Consider the following 16,576-nt stretch of genomic DNA (forward strand, 5'->3'; position numbering starts at 1 on the left):
TTTTCCTTTCAGCTCTTTATTTTGCTCGCCCACCCACTACTTTTTTATTGCTCTTCTCCATATATTTAATCTATACAGCTTCCCGATGCAGACGTTATATCACGCGTCGCCTGAGAAGCTTATTTTGTACAAATTAAAGTTTGCAAAATTTTTTTGCAAACGGGTTAGTTCTTTTCGCGACGGAACTGTTCTAAGAAGAAGGAAACTAAGAGTACCAGCTTATTATTATGATTCCATATGTTTTATCATTGAAGACATTAGAGATACTCGACTCTATCGTAACAACTCGTATAACCTAAACGTTTTGCCATCAACTTTTGAACCTTTTGGTATACCATTTATATATATACTTGTGGAGTTTGTATATATGTATATATACATACAAACAAACATATATACAAACATATATACATATAACATTTATATATTTATAGTATATATACATATATATAACCTCAGGAGGGGCTGGTGTAGAGCAGTGATTAGAGGTGAATTTGCAATATGCACTGTATCGAACAAAGGTTCGATCCCTTCATCTAAGGTCACCATGCCTTCATCTCTCCGTGGATGACGAGTTGGTTAAAACTTGTTTGGAAGGATAAAAGCACTAACTTGAAACATCATTGGGCCACCTTTGGCTAGTGTATAGGCCAAATACGCATTCAATCATTCCTATGATGGTTGATGGAATCGACCACATGCCACTTCCTTCATGGTCTAATCAAAGCCGAATAGTTAATCCTTTACCTAAGGAGCTTCTACTCACCAATTTGAAAACTCTTTGAGCTTGTGCAATCTTTCCAGCGTCCTAGAGAGGTTTTCAAACAGGAAATTTTCTCTACTGAAGCAAAGTTAGCAATTCGCATATTGTTTAGAAGACATTTTAAAAGTCTCCAGTTCTACTTTCATTGTAAGCTAAGTAAGACAGATTTTCAAATTTATCTCTTGATGGGATTTGGGATTCAAGAGGATGGAATACATAAGCGAAGTTTGGAATTCCTCTTAATAGTGTTAACAGTTGTTATGTGAAGGCACAGTCTAATAAATATGTTCATCTCTTCAAAAGATGTTGGTACCCTCGATTCTGATTCGTCGCCTGCCCAAGCCACTTTACTTTCACAACGAGATATTAGAAGTACTCCAAAAATTCTTAAAGTTCTGTTCATTCTCCCAGAAGCTGCAGTCCATTGCAAAATCTGTTCTCGATAATCCAAGTGTCGTGATGCATCATATTGCTCCACCACTGAAGTCATCTTTGTCCTTCTATGTACTTCTCTTTACTTTCTTCGCATATGAGAAACACTGGATGTTTCGGTGGCTTATGAATTGTATTTTTTACACTCGTTGAACAATTCGAAAAAGTTCAGTTCTCTTCGGCCGACATAACACAAGCGTTTATTTGAACATACAATTTAACATCCAGTTCAACTGTATCACCTGTATTCCCGTTGATCTTCGATTGAATCAAGCGGGCGCCAGTAATTCCTCCATCTGTCCCTGTCGCGTGCAAGAGTGGTCCAAAGGGTTCTGCTCGCTCTAGGGACACGTTGAGCATCATACCATTCGTTCAGCGTGTTTGTAAAGAACTCTGAAGAATCGGGTCGGTGGTCTTCCTGTTGTGCGCTTGACATCCCGAGGAATCCAATCCGTGGCGGCTCTTGTCCATCGGTTGCCATTTCGTCGCATCACGTGCCCGGCCCACCTTATTTTTGACATTTTGGCGTAAAGGACGGCGTCTCTAATTTTCGATCGTTGACGTAGGTCCGAGCTTCGTATTCCCTCTCTCACTTGCGTGACACGCGACACTCCTAGCATCGCCCTTTCGCTGAGTGTTCTTTCATCCTGCCTACGTAGCGATCAGGTCTCTGATGCGTATGTTAATGCAGGAAGCATCGTTGATTCAAAAATGTGGGCACGGAGTCGAGTGTTCTTCATCCTCTTCACTACATCCTCGATGCTCTTAAAAGCTCCCTAAGCTGCTCTCTTCCTCCTGCTCAGCTATGGAGCTACGTCATTCATCATTTGAGTTCTCGAGTTCTTCTAGGTACACATAACTGTTGCATTCGGAGATATTTGTTCCGTTGAGCTTAAATGGGGCCTTTGAGACCGATCCGTTTTCATGAATACCGTTTTCGTCATGTATAGTCGAAGACCAATACTTCCACATACTCGGTCAATGTCGGCAAGCATTCGTTCCGCCTGACTGATGTTTGATGTTATAAGGACGATATCATCAGCAAAGCGAAGATGGTGTAGTTGCCGACCATCATTTTTCACTCTTTCATTGTCCCATTCCAATTTTCGCATAACGTCTTCGAGGCTCGATGTGAAAAGTTTTGGCGACATTGTGTCGCCTTGTCGAACACCCCTCTTTACGTTCATTTTAATTGCGTTGTAAAATGGCGATACGGTATTCTATTCGTGAAATTCTTCTATAGCTCACGAAGGAGTGGTGTTTGGGTAGCGACGCCCTGGTTTCCCAGAGCTTCTATAACCGCTTCTGTCTCAACGGAGTCAAAGGCTTTCCTCAAGTCGATGAAAGTGAGACAGAGCGGTCTTTTATACTCTCGTGATAGTTCGATGAGCCTCGTTATTGTGTGTATGTGGTCTATCGTACTGAATCCTTTTCGGAACCCTGCTTCCTCGCATGGCTGTACCTCGTCCAATGTTCTGTCCATCCTGTTGAGAATGACTCTAGTAAAGAGTTTATTTACGACGGACAGCAGGCAGATTGGGCGATAGTTGCCAATGTCGTGGAGGTCTCCCTTTTTGTACAACAACACGGTTTTGCTGGTCTTCCATTGTTTGGAACCTTGCATTCTGACAGGTAGCCTGTGAAGAGACGAGCCAGTGCATTTGCACACCCAAATCGGTTATGCAAAATCTTCGGTTTACTATGATGTGGTCTATTTCACTATGGTACTCTCCATTGGGGGATTCCCACGTCCAGCGTTGAGAGAGGGGCTTTTGGAACTGTGAGTTACCATGGATTGTCTTGGTCGTCATGATAAACTCGGATAGCCTCTCTCCCTGTTCGGTCCAATCTTAGCGTTGAAGTCGCCAATTATGACTTGGAAGGAGGTATGATCTTCTCTGTAGAACTTCTCCAAGTCCATATAAAACGCTTCGACCTCATCTTCGTCGTAGCTTGAGGTAGCTGCGTAGACGACGTAGATAATTAGAGCCGGCATAGGCCCACATCTCTTCAACCTTAACCGTCCGATTCGGGTTGTTAGTTGTTTAAACGATTCGATGTTCATGGCCAAACTCGTGTTGACGAGGACACCAACGCCTCCAACTCCTCTATTGTCGCATGTTCCAAGGAAGAGTTCTTTTCCAGAATCATAAACGGCGTTAAAGGAATGATGTCTCCTCGTCTCAGCCAGTCCGATGTCGTCGTATCTGATCTTTCTGGCCTGCATCAGCAAGTCCTCAACAGCGGACTCAGATGCAAGCGATCTTGCGTTGTAGGTACAGATCGTCACCTTAGTCCTATCACATTTAGGTAGCCCAGATAGCCCTGAGATTGTAGCAGCCTCTCCGTACTCGTCCTACCCAACGCTGCCTTATCGGGGGCTCTTTCGTGGTCAGGGGAATGACTCTCATTTATTTTACTCTGTTTGGCATCTTTTGTACCCATGGGGTAGCTTGCCGGGCTCTAACCATGGGGGCTGAATATACTAATGAGTAGCTTGCCAGTCTTTCCCAGAGTTCATTGCAGTTGAGTGGACAGGACTCCTAACCGCCTCCCATGTACTTCCTAGTCACTTGCTTGCAGGCTTTTGGCCGAATTGACTTGTAGAATACAATTTGCACTGCCAGATCTGCGCAGCAGAAAAAGAGTGTTCATCCCTTTGATCCACCTGCTGCTCTGGGAAGCACAAGGTCGCTTTTGGTTCGCGTTTGACCCCCTATCCGCCACCTGGGGACGCGCCACGTAGCCTCACGACTAACCGGCTCGAGATCCATCAGTGAGGAAAAACCTCAGTGAGTGGAAATCCGTGGAACATCCAGTTATTACCAGCAATTGGTTGTTTTTCATTTGAAATCTCTTTTAAGAATCATAGTTGTAGTACTGAATTTATAAGAGGGTAGAGTTTTTGGCGTTGGTCAATAACTTTGGGATTTACAATCTATTAAGCTGAGCCTCGAACAGGTAAAATATTTGCCCTATACGATCTTGCGTGGCCTACCGATGTTTCCAGGTAATGCTTTTTTTTGGAACCACTTTCCTGATCTCAAAGGATGGAGAGTTCGGTTTGTTTGGAGCGCGAGATCGAGCCAAGCCTCGTTTATTATAGGGTTCCTAGGCGATAAATACTTTTCTTTAAAGTGGATAGTTGTAAATGTTGTATAAAATTGGAGAAATATACTACATGTGTTGCAAAATCGACCGCCAAAGGCGACAGCAACGTATTTCAATAGAAACATGGAAAACTAAATAGATAAGCCGAATTGTAGAGCCGAATACACAAATAAGGGGCGGGCTATTGCGAAACTACAGTGAAAATCATGAGTCACATATTATTCGTTGCGTGAGAGATGAGAAATTATACGTTGTTCCATGGGCTTGACACAAAAATTTAGACGTTGTACACGTTGTCTTAGGTGGGTTAAAAAAGAGATTAGATCAAGACGAACTGGAAATATATCTGGCTAAAAATTCACCTCTCAAAATGCTTTACATGGTGAAGACTCTACTCCGAAGCGAATGGTACCGCCAACATTCATTTGAATATTATTTCCTTCTCGGTTTCTTTTTGATTTTCTTTTTTTTATTTCCTAATGTATACATTTTAGAAAATGGATCATGGTGCTGCTTGTAATCAAGGGAAGGTTACATGCGAGGGAGAGGTGCGTTGTGAGGCGGTTTTTTTGCTTTTATGATTTTAATAGTTCCTCTTTCTCTTACAATATTCGTTCCTGGTGGTGATCCTTTTCGAGCATCGCGACGTTTGCGTGTGTTATTCTATAAAATACAAACGTACAAATCTTTTGAAGTTGCAACTACAACTGGGTGGCTTAAGCCACAATCATTATTGTCAGCCATCCCAATGTTCACCTTAAAGCTCTCTTGCATCTTATTCTGTCTCTCTGATATCTTTCTGGGCCATTTATAATGAATAGAAGAATGATTGTAAAGTTGCATTCAAACCCCGTATACAATCCATTTTCCATCCTTGGATTAGGGTTATAAGGCAACGAAAGCAATAAAGGGAAAGCTAGGCAAGTACGATCTAATTAGCAAGCACTCTATGTATAATAAGTAAACAATTAGTATTTGTGTATAAATTTTTGTGTTCGCTCTCATCAACTTCCGTGCTGTTGTTTGCTTGTTTATTAGCTATTCAAGCTGTTTTTCATACATATTTTGGTAATTGTACGCATATCTCTATGATGAAACTTCACTCCGTTAGCTGCATAGTACTATATGTTGCGTCCTATTGCTGTTTGTGAGTAAATGTAAGCCAAAACCAACTATGTATTTTTTATGATCAAAAATATAATTCCTATATCTGTTGTGCTGGGATGGTTTGCACACAACATACATTAGTCATAATCATTCTTGATTCTGTGTATACTGGTTGATTCTATGATTGGGAAGAAGTGGTGAGACACTTCAGAGCTTGAAGAAGTAAGTCCACGTATACTCTTCAAAGGTCGGTAAGGCAACTAATAGGTTTGCTAAGTTCCCCAGAGAGCGGCTCGTAGCTGTTTTTGGTCGTTATTCACTTCTTTCGTATGCCCCATACAACCTAATGACGTGCGAGTGAATGAAGTTGACGAATATATCTTTAGTTGAGCTCTCGACCGCATTCCTCTGCAAGATCATCTGGCTCTTTATCTACAAACGCTATGGTTCCATGCTTTTCACAACTGACTTCTAATCCGACGCGGAGGTTTTTTTTTCACTTACCAATAAGAATTTTATGACAGCTTTATTTTCTGAAAATTGAGATTTAGGTCTGTGCTTTATATCCCTCAACTCGAAGTAGCGTTCGGTTTCGTAGCTATTGGAGATACAGCTGTTTCGAACGTTGATGTTACCAATCGTACAGATACCTCTCTTCGAATAAGGGCGAAGCTCAGTCATTCTGGACCACCTTTTACTGTACACTAGTTATTTTCTAAAATCTTTCCTATCACTATTCAATGCTCTAATGAAGAACGACTATATTGGTTGCAGCTCTTGGACAGCCAAATCTTACTTCTGGATCCACGTCGTACTGTTCCGCTTCGAATTGAATTTTCCCCGTCTCAGATTGCTCGATTCTATACAAATGTTCTGATTGCGGTGGAGGGAGGAGATGGACCTCAAGTGAACTATAGGGTATTCTTTTTTTTCTTATAAGCTTTTATTTATAGATAATGTTTCATTGTTTCTTTTCTTTTCTTAAATCTTTGTTGTGTAACTTCAATGGTGTTAATTTCATTTTTATGGTTACTTTCAGCTGAAATAAACTCTTAATTTTTCTTTCTACTTTTTTAATACACTTCTACATAAAGCATTATTTCTTTTAAGATGCCGGTTCGAGGACTGGGTGGAGCTGCAGTTGTTAGAGTGAAGGCCAGAGATGACCTACGTATTTTACGAAATGGAACTTATATCTTACAGTCTTGTCATGAATCAACTTTCTCATTTTCGTTGACAAACTCAGGAAACCGGTTTGTTACTAACAACCGTTGTTGATTCAGAAGCTATTGGAAGAGCATTGTATGTGATTATATCTTATATGATTCATTATAAAACTTGAACTTTTAGACGAGCGTTTTCCCGTGTAGTCGTTTTATGCACTACAGAATCTGGCGCTCTGGAACACATTCCTGCTGATATTCGTCCAGCTCCTGGAATTGTGATAGATCGTGGTGACTCTAAGGAAAGGATATTCACTGTTATTTATTTTGCTTACGTCTTGTTTTTATTTTCATTTAAATGTCCTCTGTAGTAACACATTTAGATATGTGGTCGTAAACAAAATTCACTTAAAACTTATAATTATGATTTTATCCTGAAGAAAAATTTATCGTAACGCTCATCTAACTTTTCGAAAAATTTTGACGCGCTTAATATCGCCTACAGTTATTTTGCCTTTTTAAGCTGGTTTCCATACGTCTCCATTCTCCCATATCTTCAATGAACTCAATTGTCTCTACTGCGTCAACAGCAGTAAGCATTTTTGCATACCTGTATTTCTGTACTCCCTTTTGGTTTCGAAACTTATTAGATCCATTTAAAGTAGTTTTGTTGTAGCAACAGCGAACAGCTAGTGAGCTTCAAGTGATGGTATATTGGGGAGAAGAACGCACTCGTCAACGACTAAGATGGTTGATTTACTTTCTCCTCATTCTTCTTTTTTGAGACATGAATATGGTGTTTTCATATCCTTACGTTTCACTATTTTTTACTTTCTTAAAGGTATCTCTGTCATTTCAGAATAGTTTTGTACATATTTCTTACTTGTATTTTTTATAGCTCACGAAGTTTTAGTTTCGAGAAATTGAAAGACATTTCACATCTGTGTGAAGGGATTCGTTTTACGGATGCTTTTCTTGGTGAAGAGTTATCATTCTGCCCTCCTGAAGACCATCCCATTACCAAAGAGGACGTGCGACTTTTCGATCAGAAGCTGAGGATGTCTACTATATATGTGAGTCGGTAATTTTTCGCAATGTCTGGTTTTCATAGCTGTATTATTTGTAGGTTTGCTCCCAGCTAGTTCGCCTAAGGCAATCATTGGCGTCGAGCTATTCAACATCGTTTGAGAGGAGCCTTCAACCAGAAGACACTTTTTGCGAGGAATATACTTACAAAGTAGCTGTTCCTGACCAAACGCTGCAATAGATGGGATCAAATCTTATATTTAACTAGAGATTTTCTAATTTCTTATTTCGATCTCTGGATCTCTTTCACGATGTATGGTTAGAGGGTGATATAAAAGCTGTGTTTTTGTGATACATTTCGTTCCAACGCTGGAAATGCGTTTAATGTAATGTCATATTTGAAAAAAGGGAATTCAAGAGGCAAATGATGCTGTCGACATACTCTTATGGTCCTGAATACGGCCTGGATGTGGTCCATACAACAGGTTTCATGACGGAATCCTGATTGCTGTTGTTGTGACTCAAAGTTCACGATATGCAGAAGAGGGTAATCTTCGTGTAAAAATTGTAGAGAACACTCAACAAGCGTATCGGACAGTACTGATGAAGAATTCTTTTGCAACCTAAGGAGGAGGAGCGTGCGCGAGATCGACTATCTAGGATCCTTTCCTTTGAAAGTAAGACGTCATATGGCTTGTGGCTTTCAACAGAAAGAATTTTGTAATGATTTTATTTGGCAATCAATGACGGAGTCACTGACCTATCTGTGAATAAATGAATAAAGATAGGTTGAGTCTCATGTGTAGATGGAAACGAATAACGCAGAAAATTATAAAATAGTTCTACAATTCTCAATTGATCTCAAAAAGAATCCTGAATGGTTACAATACACTACTTTCGTGGAGTGTTGCTATAGTTGAAAGTGTTCAAATGGCATTTGCAATACACCTGATTTAAATACTAATGGTGCGCGTGTAGCGTAGTAGTTAGAGGTGGCCTGCAATACGCTTTCCAACAATCCTTGGTTCGATCCCGTACCCAGGCACACTAAACCTTCCATTCCGCTGGAATCGGTATATTGGTACCAGACTTGGTTGAGAGGATAAGCACACTGACGTGATAGATCGGTAGGCCACCGAAAGTCATTTTATTGGCAAATATATGCATTTATTAATCTCTACAATGCTTGATGAAGTCGAATGCATAGCGCGAGACTGATCAGCACTGATTGATTGTCCTTTATTTTTCAAATAATAACAAAAACCACAACAATATATCGTACTTGGCAAGAAAACGGAAATATCGATGAAAAAAAAAACATAAAAAAACCAAAGTGTGCATAGGATGAGACCGATGTCAAATAATATTGTGGTTTAATGAAACGAAGAAAAAACTCGAAAGAATCTAAAATGCCCAACTAATTTATGTGTGTAGGGTGGATACATATTAGAAAGGTATTTCTTCGCGATTCTTTTTATCCGTTTGCTAGCCTTAATAAAAGAACTAATTTACGTGGAAATTGTTTTGAAATTAGCAACATTGTCGCTTTTTAGATCCAGGTTATATGGCTTTGGACAATTAGATCAAATTTGCCACACATTTTAAAAAGGGCAACCAGAAACAGTCAATTATTTTGTACAAAAATCCTCGACAAAATCTGGTACCTGTAACGCTGTAGATTCTCGACTAATAGATTTACGTAACCCTCACATACGAATCATTTCACATCGGATCTCTGGCTAACCGATTACCATTTTTTCGCAGGAATCTCGAAAGCTACTACTACTAAGAAGTCTTTAACAACTAGACCGCTGCTGAAAACGTTTTCAGGAAAATCGTCGATTTCAAGACGTCAAAATGCTATGCGAACAAAAGAAAAGTGTCTCGTTGGTAGAATTAGTAGATTCCAACTGTTCCTTTTTTCAGAGTAGCCATGTTGTGTTTGATCAGGATTATATCATTTTAAAAGTAAATTATGACCTTTATAAATAAATCGTCTACAATCCATCGTTATTTTATCACCTGAGATTGTTTTCATGAGAGCAGCGATTTGAATCTTCCGATTTGTTAACAGACGAACTGCTCGACAACAATGTTACAAACCAAATTCAAGGTTTAAGGGCTTCGTTGGTCTGGTGCCGCATTGAACCAGTAAGGTTATTATGTTGTTAAATGGTTAGGAAAGTGTAATCTTCTGGAATTTACTAAAGAGACATCTGGGTAAAAATATGAAGGATATTGATACTTATACTACTTCATAATTGAAAATTAAACAATTGTTGTTCAACCCTTAAGTAGTCGCCAGTTATGCGGATTTGAAGAAGCCAATTGGTCCTGAACAAGTCTGGTACCAATTCTCCGACCCGACTCCGGAGGGATGATAGGCTTAATGGTCCTCGTGTATGATCGAACCAATACCTTTCTTTTGCTGAACAGTATCACTTCTAATGTGTTATCAATTCCTAATTTTAATAGTACTCTATGAAATTTAATGAATAAATTGAATGGATTCTGCTGCCTAGAATATAGCTTTTCGGTTCGCTTCCTTAACACAAAAACGCCATGTGTACCAAAATCGGTATACACCCCTTGAAAGATTCCCAGAGGTTTTCTTACCGCACTTCTTGAAATCACTAGAAAAGAAAATTCGACGTAAATCGTATGTCCGGAATAGCTCTTCGAAAACTGTTCTCTCAACTAATAATTTATAAAAAACCTCCATTTAGAGCAGCTCAATTTGGGACAAGAGTGTATTGCTTTTTAAGAGAATATACACTACAGATTATGGCCAATGAGAAAACGCAGATATTCCCTTGTTTAGACATTGAGGTTCATTACCTTAGGACAGCTTTTCACTATGATGTAATAATAAATCAGTAATGATAAATGTTCTAACTTACTGTGTTTCTTTTCACGACAGTGAAATTATTGGAAATAATTTGGATACATAACAGCATCATTGCAGTTCTTTGAGAATTCTTCTTCAGACTGTTCAGACATTAGGGGTGAGAAGATTTTCTGTTTGGAAACAATTATTAATTCTTATTACCACCAATTTTTATTGCTGGTTTAGACCCTTACTGTTCGAGAACATAGATATATGCGATATTATAGTACAGCCCATAAGATAGGTCCTTCTATGCAGTAAGTCCTCAGCCAAAGGAATACTTGTATACCAACACTATCGGTGTACAAATGCCTTCTCTTATTTAGAAATTCGTACATAAAGTACATCATTATGGAATGCACTACATCTGCACTAAAATTCAGTACATCCTGAATAACTTGTGAATTCTGAAGAACTTGGTTTTGTTCTTGGATCTCTTATGTGAGATGTACTGGTAGAAAGCTGTCACAATGAATTGTCACATTGTCATACGTCAGCAAAATGGAGATTTGCCATCGGACATCCAAATCACTTTCTTGACATAAAAGGCCAATGACACAATGAGATGGCATGATGAATGTTTTAAAGTGAAATAAGCTTAAAATGAAAAGTACACACACCTTAGAAAACTTACTAGTACTTTCCTACTTTGGTAGATCACTTTTTACAGATAAATAACTGGTGTTATTAAAAATTTTGCATCGTCCATGTAATGTATGTGTAAAACATGTAATGTATAATATTTTGTATTTGTATTACATTATTTTATTTATTTATATTTATTTATTATATTATTTTGCATTTGCCCTCAGGGCAGAGACGGTGATTGCATGATCTCAGGTACAGTGTACCTGATTTCTTGCAAAACTTGCGGAGACGAATATATTGGCGAAACGGGAAGACCTCTTTGTGTCCGCATAGAAGAACACCTAGATGGAAAATTTAAAAGCAAAACGAGTACTCCACTAGGCACGCATAGGACACAAAGACACAACGGAGAGGATTTTGATGTTAAGGTTAATATTCTTGCGCAAGAAACTAGCATATCGACGCGCAGGGTTCTTGACGCATTTTGCATTAACTTCAAAAACCCAAATATGAACCGCAAGGAAGAGTGCCTCCTAATCACACGTGATTTCGCACAATATATCAGATTGATCTTCTAGTCTGATAAAGGGGCACTCTAGAAGGAAGTGTACCTCATTCCTCTTCCGCAGACACAACCTAGCGGTTGGTCGAAGGCAGAGAAGTGGTGAGTATTCGATGTTATTCACGCGGTTAGGATTTGGTTTTTGAGTTTCTCTGTTTGAGATATTGACGTGTTTGGCTTGGTAGATCGCTGTCAGTCGACCTTTCCAGGCTCTGAAGAAGGCGACACGGCCGAAACGTCAGCCTCATAATAAACTTAACAACCTCGCGCTCGTTCAAAGAAGAAGAATCAAGAAGTATTAAACAATGCCGAGGTTAAAAGACAGTCGGTCTTGGAAATTGTGGAATTATAACTTTCTTACCTAAGCTTTATAACTTTAAGTGATATCAAGCTTCTTGCACAAATTTTTGGCTAGTAACAATAAGGATGATGCTCTTAGAAATGCATATTAGTTGACTCAGTCTTCCTCATTGATAATGATGTAAGGTGTGACACAGGCTGAAACTTATAGGAATGATAGAACAAAATTCTAATAAAGAATACTACCATGATATTCGTCCAAGCAGGCATTACGTTCATTTGGTGTGTTTCGGAAGTAAGCTCACAAGCAATGAGCATAAGCTTTTTATGGATTTTCCTCGCTAACGAGTATGTGGTCTTCGAACTTTCGGCAGATGAGTAATGTTATTGCTAACAAATATTTGAGAAACTCAGTTGAGAAAACACTACATATGTTATACTCTTTTCATAGTGTTTTGTATATATCACCTTTTTTACAGAATGGGTGAAATCTGATTTTTACAGGCACCAAGAGATCAGTATCGCCTCTTATAACTCAGCTCTGGCTTGCAGTTTTGTGGAATCTCATCTGTGAAATAACGAGGAGAAATGTAACAAAAATATTTTTAAAAATTTAATCATATAGATAATGATGTATAATAATGCTAAAATTTGAAAGAGAAAACGTTCTTCCAAAAACTTGGAGTGAATACTTTTTAAATCATGAATTTACCTCAAACGAGTTCGAAATCATAGCACGATACCCAACGAAGCAAGCTTTACATCTACTGTTTAGTCTATAATTGAACAATTTATTTGATTGAAACAACTGCGCAAAAGCGACAAACAAACATAAACTAATAATTTACTATTTATCCCCGTCGAAGACGCTTCTATTCACGTAGACTTAGAGCCTGAGGAGTTTTGTTTCAATATTAATAGACTTTATATCGATGGAACATTCTATCGATATGCTGTTTTTCAATACTTTATATTATTGTAGTATAATGAAGCCAAAGATTGTAGTGAATAACTTCTCACAGTTTCAAATTACTTTATTAATTACATTTCTGGTTGGTTTCATGCAAAAACATACAAGCAATATGACGGAATTAGTCGTCACAGCTGACACCACTTGCTCGCTAATTTCCGCTATTGCTGACAATGTGGCGCTGATCCAATGTTCAGTGTTCTCTTCTTTTTCCCATTATCTTTTCTTTGATCTTGATTCTGTAAATTGATAAATATTGAACAAGGGAAGTAAAACTGAATCAAAGAACTAGAAAATGGATGTATCGCACTTATATCCTTAACCCCTCAAGAGGTAAGGGTGTATTTTTTTTGCTAAAGTGATTGTAGTTGCTTAGTCAAGAACGGTAGAGATAAAAAATCGATAGTATACCGTAATGCTTGCTGACTTTCTAAGATTATGTCGCCATCTGCATTTAAGAGCTCACCTTAACGATCTCACTCGGTCTATATGCGAACACATCGTCCGCTTCATTCTAAAATGAACTAGAATAATTTGAAAGCAGAGTGATTTGATAAAACTTGCATGTTAAACTGAAGCATAGCTGTCTTGAGTTAGAGATTAATGGTGTGATTGAGTATGAAAGTCGTTACATCATTTGCCACCATTGACACGAGTAATTACGATATTTATTTGAATAAAATTCATCTATTCACATAGAAAAGGCTATGATGGAAGATTTAAAAAAAATGCTCGTCAAAACTTCAGAAGTCTACGAAAAAAAATCAAATTATGTACATATAAGCATCACAAGACAAGAAATGTTGGAGGAAAGTGATAGTGATAGCACGAAATGCTACAGAAATCTTAACGAAAAAAAAGGAAGTAAACAAAGAACACGATGAATGTTGGGTGATCAAAAATTGCATTTAAGAACTGTTTATGAAATGTGAAAATTAAACCATTGAAATGATAATGTCTTCATGCAGATTCTTCTACCTTAACTGGCTTCAAAAGCTTCTCCTTTGAAATGAATTTCCTCATATCTTTAGCCGACCAACGGTCTTTTCCTCGTGCCGTCAACGTTCTAAAATAAATATGCTCTTCTTCCACGACTATCTTAAGACTTCGAAAATTATTTAAACAAGTAATTTTTCTGCTCAATAACTGAATAATAAAAATAGACTCCTGTACAAGTTTTAAGCACTAGAAATGTAACATTTTTGTTTTGTCCTCAATGATTTACTTGTCGACCGGGATGAAAGCGCTCCTGATTGTCAAACTGTGATGTACAACAGAGTTTCTTCGGACAGATGATCGCCCAAATTGAAAAGGAGTTTGAGATTTCCATCCAAAAACCAAGCTGTTATAAATTATTGAGAATAATAGCTATTTTCCTGTGAAGCATAGTCGTTAAGTTGTAAACCTTGTAAACCTTGAGAAATTCCTAATAATGTTATAACGGGAAAAGAAAGAGATCTCACTAAACCAGCAACATACTCTTTATGTGTAACGGCAATATGAGACAATAGGCTTACTCTTGAATGTGTTGCAGCATGGAAGTGCCGAACTTGTCCTCAGGAAACCAAATGCACGAGCAATTACAACTATCTCAGATTTTAGCCGCTTAAATTAGATCTTAGTAATATTTCACGATTACTATGTAGCTCATGCTACTCGTTCGCAAGAGTTGGATAAAAAGTAAAGAAAAATAGAAGTCCGGAAGTCGACATTTTTAGTCAAACTTACCTTTTCATAAGTTTAAATGCTTTTTCACTAGACAACGTCCATCGTTTTGGTAGTGTCGGATTTTTATGCTTCAACCATTGCTCCCATTCCCAGTACTCCTTACACATGATAGAAGCTTTTTGCCATAGGAATCGTCCTCTCAAGCAGTAGTAAAAGATAACACCTGAAGTGGCATGAAAATCAGTATGCCTTGCCATAGTTAGTCATTAAATTCTATATATTGTTCTTTCATTTTACTAAATGCTTCCTGAACCTTCTTCAAAATACTTTGCAAGCTCTCATATAACTTCAATTGTATATATGTTCTCCATTTCAAAAACTTGTTTTAAAAGCTACACTTCAAACATTGTTGTATTTTCTTATTGTGTTGTTAATTAGTGGTAATTATTAAACTTTTGAAAGAAACGCGTGTCGTGTGGAAACCCCAGAGTGATATTAATGATTATGAACAGAAACCATAGATTCATCAAGTCAAGAAAAAGATTGATTTTGGCTTTGAAAACATAACAGAAGAACTGCTGTAGGTAAGAGAACACAAATACTTACCTTGAACCTATTCTTGAAAAAGGGCATAAAGTGTAGATCCTAGAAGTGCAAGAATGTTTACCATTTTGAATACAGACAATCTAAGAAACCATGGGCACGGCTTCAGTGACCGAGTTATAAAAAGTGGTTTCTACCTCATTTTTACAGAGAAGATCTAATCATGAAACTTAGCCATGTACGTTTTTTGTGCATTCGTCTGTTTATTATGTAACCATTCATGAAATGAGAAATTCCGTCTAAAAATAAGAACCGCACGTCTTTTTCAAGCAGCTCCCTTACTGAGACTCCAGAAAGAGTGGACGGTGTCGTTTTGCCGAAGAGTGTCTAACTGACGCCCATATAGAACGAGATTGATAACCTCACATGAAAACGGATCAACGAACTCCATCATCAAATCTTATCCACGATGATTCAGATGAGGGATAAAATCGACGAAATCGATTCCAAGCATAGCTAGTGAGGAATAGAACTTTCGTCACACTAAAGGAAAGCTTGAAGCACATTCCAGATAAAGAAAGTGATGCTTGTAAACAGGAAATACTTTACACTACATTTTTCTAACTAGGTAGGTTTAACAAAAACTTTTTAATCCAAAATTTAGTGGAAATTGTAAGAAGAATTATTAGTGATGTCGACGCCAAAAATACGATAATTATAAGAGGCTGAAGATTTATGATAATGTAACACACCAAGTCAGTCTAGCCGCTGGGTTAAACGGCAACTTACAAGCGGTAGCATCATAATATCAGATGAATTCATTTCAAAATCATGTAAAACCACTATGAATTGTTTTCTATTGAACAGTTCCTGATCAATAGTACTCGCGATAATTCCTGATAAAAAAATTTCTTGCAATAATAAGTTAATAAAGCGAAGATAAAGTGGTATGCCTCGATCAATCCCTGAAGAATGCGCCATACAATCGACTTCATCAAGCATCGTAGAGGTAATTGAATGCATATTTGCTCCATACACTGATCTGCGGTGTCTTCCTATGTATCAAGTCGATGCCTTTACCCTCTCATTATCAATTTTCCGATCTCGGAGGTACGGAAGGATTGGTGAGCACGATGCGCTGAATCGAACCATCGATCGATCCAGTGTGAATTTCAGGACACATCTAATCGCTGCGCTACACTCGCCGACAAAATTATAAGAATTCGGAACGTAATAAATCTAAGGAACGGGCTATATTCACATCTATCTTCCCATCAAGGAAGAGAACTGCTAAATAGCAAGCTGAACTGCTTAAATACTATGCTGTCCAAACACATACATGCTCAAAGTCACGGCTGTTCGATAGCTGCGGATAAGATTTCGATAATCAGAGCTGAAGAGTTCCGAATATGACAGACTTGAAAAAGACATTTATACTAACGTTCTATGTTTATAT

Source organism: Mesoplodon mirus (assembly GCF_964341445.2).
Source record: "Mesoplodon mirus genome assembly, contig: HAP1_SCAFFOLD_434, whole genome shotgun sequence".
NCBI lineage: Eukaryota > Metazoa > Chordata > Mammalia > Artiodactyla > Ziphiidae > Mesoplodon > Mesoplodon mirus.